Source organism: Galeopterus variegatus, unplaced genomic scaffold, assembly GCF_000696425.1.
Source record: "Galeopterus variegatus unplaced genomic scaffold, G_variegatus-3.0.2 Scaffold2194, whole genome shotgun sequence".
Taxonomy (NCBI): Eukaryota; Metazoa; Chordata; class Mammalia; order Dermoptera; family Cynocephalidae; genus Galeopterus; species Galeopterus variegatus.
In genome coordinates, this window is record NW_007728305.1 from 171,558 (window position 1) to 177,468 (window position 5,911).

The window sequence follows — 5,911 nt, forward strand, 5'->3', positions numbered from 1 at the left end:
AACTTCAAGAGTCTAGGGAGAAGAGAAAAAGTAAAAAAGGAGATGAAAAGGTTAAAGCAGTGAGGCAGGAGAAAATCAAACTACTGTGCTTTCGTGGGAATCAAGGAAACAAAATGCATGGAGAAGGGGGTGATAAGCTGTGTCAGATCCTGCTTAGAGTTAGTGTGACTGTATAATTTGTTTTCCAAACACTTTTGAAAATAAAAGCAATCCCCATGTTGGACAACAGTTTTAAAACAGAACTATCTTGGGAAACCACAATCTATATAAGGCAAGTAAGATGAGGAATGAGACTTGACCATTAGATTTAGCAATGTGAAGGTTATTGTAGCAATGCAGACCAGTGCAACCAGGAGAGTTGGGGAAGTCTAGTGGACTGGATAGTGTCTTCCCAAAATTTGTGTTTACCTGGAACCTCAGAAGGTGATTTTATTTGGAAATAGGATCTTTGAAAATACAATTAGTTAAGGATGAAGATGAAATCACAGTGGATTAGAGTGGGCTTTAATTTCAATGAGAGTGCCATCATAAGAAGAGAAGACACAGAGAGACATACACAGAGAGGAAGGTCTTGTGAGTTCTGCAGTTATTGGAGTTATGTTGGTACAAGCCAAGTGAGGGCTGGGCCTCCCAGAGCTGAAAGAAGTAAGGAAGGATTCTTCTCTAGAGCCTTCACAGGGAGCATGGCCCTGCCAACACTCTTAATTTCAGACATCTAGACTCAATAACTGCGAAAGAATAAATCTCTGTTGTTTTAATCTACTCGATGTTTTGATAGTTTGTTATAGTAGCCTAGGAAATGAATACAGAAGGTCAAAGACATACTGGAAATAGGTTTAATAAAGAATAAGAGGAGAGAAATTAGAGTTGGGCAGTATAAAAGAGTGCTACTCAAATTACCTTATAAACTGTGTTTAAGACCAAGCTTTTTTATTTTCTGATCTCATGCAGAATAATGTTTCTGTACAACATAAGAAAGATAAATTACTAGCCAAAATAAAATACAAAAACAAATACATAGAAAATGTGTTTGTAGAATATAAAATTACTCTACAAACCATGCTACAGTTATTTCTAAACACTTACTCTCAATTGCTATTGTTCCCTTCATAGAAGGTACTCACAGTTCAGGAACCGGAATGGGTCCACGGGCTGCACAGTGAGAGTATCACTGTTGTAGACAACTCTTTTAAGAGGATCTTAGAGAAAATCAAGCTCAATTTCTTGACTTGATAAATGAGGATTAATCTCTTGGAATACTGTCTATTTTCTTTTTTTTAATACTTCCCTAAAAATTCTGAGGATAATTATATATGATCTTGATATGGATGACTGTGCTTTTGGAAACAGTACATTCGTCATGAAAATAGGGCCACCTGTAGCAAATGTGCAGTGGACACTGTTAGTCCACTGCTCAGGTACACTTGGATCCATCTTGCTGTTTCTTTGAGTCCTGCCTTCAGCTCCCACATAAATTTGCTTCTAAAGGCCTGTAATACCATCATTTTTTTTATGATGCTGTCAATTGGCTACTAAAACTACTTTTCCCACAAAGGGCCTGGGAATTTACTTCATCCTAGGTTACAGGTGCAGTAGCATGAATGCCCAGCCCCATTCGTTCCAGTAGGACCACCCAAGGTACAATTGACACCCCACAGCTCCTTTTGGGAACAGGCTGAGACCTGGACTTTGAAACCTCATGCTGATATGGCTTTTTTCTCCTTTTGCCCTGTTTTCTCCACTTACTTTCTGATTTTCCATGGAAGTGTTTCTACAATAAGCTCTTGCTTATGAATCTTCATGTCAGGGTCTGTTTATGGGAAATCTGATTTAAGACAAAATATAGTTACCTGTATTTAAAAAAAATGGCTCATGAAGTAGTTTGCTATGTGTAATATATTATGGCATTCCTTTATTAGAATACGGAAACTACTATAACTTGATTACAGGGATAATAGAAGAAGAGGTTCACCAGACCTTCAATCTTTTTAAAAAATTTGAAATGCATAAAATATAAGAGGAGTTTTATTTATTAATAAATTTTGAGAGTGTTATTCAAGGTAAAATTCCTCTCAGGAGCTAAAGGTTAGTTTGGTTTCGAAGAATATATATATATATATATATATATATATATAGCTATGCTGAGGGTATTTTAATTGTTGTTTTGATTTTTCTACTCCAACTAGCATTCTTATACACAGATTATCGTATTTCATAATATGCATATACAAATTATTTGTGTACCATAAATTCAGTAAAATATATATGTTTTATAAATACAATAAAATGTAGCTTAAAAACACCCTAAATGTGCATGAGAGGAGGAAGTAGGGAAATGATGATTATAAAGTACTCTTTCCCCTGAAATTTTTACCAAGTAGATTTCAGTCAAAAATTGAGCAAAATCAAGTATAATTTACTTGAACTGCAACCAATTTAAGTTTTATACAATAAGCTCAAGTCTCAAACTGTGAATGTCTTATAGTTTTCAGTTAATGTAGCCTTAATAATATGAGTTACTTCTGTCTCATTCTTAAATATGCTTTTTAAGAGCAAAAAGATTGCTGCACTGCTGGTTAATATGAAGCTCTGGACCAGTGTAAAAAATTCAGATAGAAACTCAACATAATCTACTATGTCAGTGTTGTCTTCCATAATAAATGAACACTTTGCACAAATGTACTCAACATTTAAGATGTTATCAGAAGCATCTCTTGTTCAAGAAAAAAATATTACAGTTGGTGAAAGAGATTTTCATGAGGTTATAATACATTATTAAATCCATCTCCACTAGCTGCTCATGAATGCTCTGCCAGTCCTCCCCTGCCCTGGCACCTATCACAGGCTTTTGAATGGAACACCCATCAACCAGATCCAAAGGCCAGAAACAGACTCTGATTCTGGTTTACTGTGGTAGCTTTTGGAAAGTCATTTAATAGTTCCTTTTTTTTTTCTTATTGCAAAAGAAGGTTTTAATGCCATAGAAGAAAGTGTATTGTAAAGAGAATAAGAAGCGGTCTTTGAAAGGAACGTTATATTAATAACCTATGCAAAACTATCCTTTTGCTGCTTTGTGTAATTTTTATGTAGGAAATGCTCGTGAGTCTCTGATTATGCTTGGTTGATGATAGAATTCCAGGGTTGGATGCAACCCCGAAAAAGCCATAGAACCAAACCCCTTACCATTAGGTCATGCAGATTCTGAGAGAGATAACAGCCCATATGCTTTGCAGGATGTGAAAAGTCAAATGAACAGGGAAAAAAGCATTTTTATGATGTCAGTACAAAATGCATTGATATAACGTTAGTAAAAATAAAAATTTTAAAAGAAGGAAAATATTTTATGTTAACTGAATTTGACTCTGATACGTAGGTTATGAAATGCTCGAGCATTTCAGCAATAAAATTATGTAATAGCCAAGAAATGGAGAAAACCATATGCCATAATATCTACTAATTCATCTTCACTTGCTTTCCAACCCAACTTGACACAAAAGGAATGAACATTTAATGGGAATATCAATGTTGAAATCTAGAAATCTGGCATTTAGATATTATGTAAAAATCAGGTTAGTTTTGGCATGTGAAGAATGTAGAGTTTAGAAATATTGTCAAATTGAAATTAACCTTATAGTTTTTGTAAATATCTTGACAGGAAGGTTATAAGTGAATCTGGGCTCACAAAATGGCAATTGATTGTTAGATAAATGTAAGTTGCATTGAAGGATATGAATGGTATTTTTGATGTTGCTGTTGCAACTGTTTATATGCCTCTTTGCCTTTGCTTCATACTGGAATGACCACATATTAAAAGACTCACACTTTTAGTAGTCATTGTAGCTTTCTGATCCCCCAAGACCCTCATCTGTGTAATGAATAGGAGAGTAGCATTCTGCCAAGGCTTTTGCCATTTTCATTGAGTTGCTACAGTGTTTCGGTCATTTCTAATTGTTCTTGGTTAAATCTGTCAACTTGTCTACCCGACATCAGCTGTAACTGTACATTCCTGAGAAATCACTGCTAAGCCCGGTGAGTCAACACCTCAGTATCCCCAGGTATTTTACCAGAACTAACCATAAGGCTGCTCTGAACTTCTGTTTATTCCTTTATCTGTGAGATTTTGACTGAAAATTTGTTCGAAGAACCAAAAGTACAGAGATCTTTTCCCAGGATTGTCAAGTCACAATTATTTCATGAGAAGCTAATGTTGAATGAGGAAAAGATAAGTTATTTTTAGGTGAGCCCGGAAGCACAGCGCCTCTGTCACATGGGCTGAGATAAAAGTGGTGATCTCTCTCTTTCCTGAAAGAAAGCAGAGATCTTCTAAATTTGAGAAAATTTATAATCAGTTTTCTAAAGACCGAGTTTTATTTAGGCAAATAACTCTAAAGAGAGATGGCAAAACTGAATATCACGCTGCCTTAGTAATAAATATCTTTTTAAAAATTGTGATTGTGGAGGAGTGAGTGATTGATTAGAGATTCTTCCACAGAGCAATGCGGAAAGTCACATGCTGAAAGAGAGTGATCTGCACTGTTTTTACTTCAGTGTCACAGAGAAGTGAGTCACTTGGGAGTCTGAGGTTTCTTGAAAGAGATGGGACTATCCCTGGCTACTTCTGGGGGCGGGTAGATTCTTCCCAATTTGTTTTAGTGTTCCCAGCGAGTGTACGTGTTTCTCTTCTAGATTCAACCTACTATCTTTGATACCTTTATTTTTATGTAAATAGAAAAGAGACAGAGCCCATTAACAGATCCAGTATATGTTTTAAGATGTCGAATGTAAACATAAGCTAACCTAATTCGGTGCCTCCGCAGTTACAAATCAATGTGACACCAGTTTGAGTTTTGACCGTAGCTAAGACTTCTACGTCTATTTCATTGTTAATCTTCTACATGGGTTTTATTGGGTTGTTATGAATTGTGCCATTACTCTCATTTTCTCTCTTATTCTTGTCTCTGTGGTTTTCAGCTGATGAAATATAAAAACTGCAGTACTGCAATACTAAAATTATTTTGCACATTTGCACCTTGAAGAAGCAAGCTGTGGGCCAGTGCTCTGGCTAATGAGAGCCTACATTTTTTTCCCTAAATAGCATTTCATTGGACTTTCACATTAGTCTATGTAATGGCAGTTGCACTCTGTGGTATTTTAACAAAGCTAATTTAACATTCATAAGGTTTTAAGGTGCACTTTTAGGATGTCACATCGAGGTAAACCAAAAGATGTACTAGACTCTTAGTGGGGTAGGCTAGTAAAAAAGAGGGAAGGGTCCAGAACTTAGGCCAGAGAAAAGTGGTTAGAGACCTTGGTCCTGAAAAAATTATCCAATAACACAAATTAAAATGTCCACAGAGCAAACTTAAGTTCCCCTAGAACCAATGTTGGTGTTTAGCATTTGGGGCAGAATGAAGTTGTAGCTTCCAGAGAGATGGTGCTTCAAATAAGAGCAATGACAATACCATTGTTCAGTTGACTTCTCCAGTTCACATTTGATTTGTAGACAAGAAAACAGGTGATTAGGGAAACAGAGGTCTAGTTCCAAGTAACAGAGTATTGGCAAGAACTAGACAGATTTTAAGATTTTACTTGAGTAGGTTGAGAATCAAGTCAGGGATTCTTATTTCCATATCTCAACTACAAGTCTGGAGAACAGAGAGTGGGAGTTGAGTTCTTCTGTAGCGATAGCTGTCTCAGGCTCAGGTGGACTATTTATTTAAAGCTGTTAATAATTAGAGTAAATCAGGGGTATGTTCAAGTCAAAATTGGTAAGCAAAGCTAATACAAAACATGGAAGAGGAGTATCATGGAACAAAACCGAGGTGTAAACTCATGGTGCAGAGACAAATCAAATGTTAAGAGGATTTTGAGAAGAACAAAAAAGCAGGAGAAGGAGGAACCAAAACAAAAA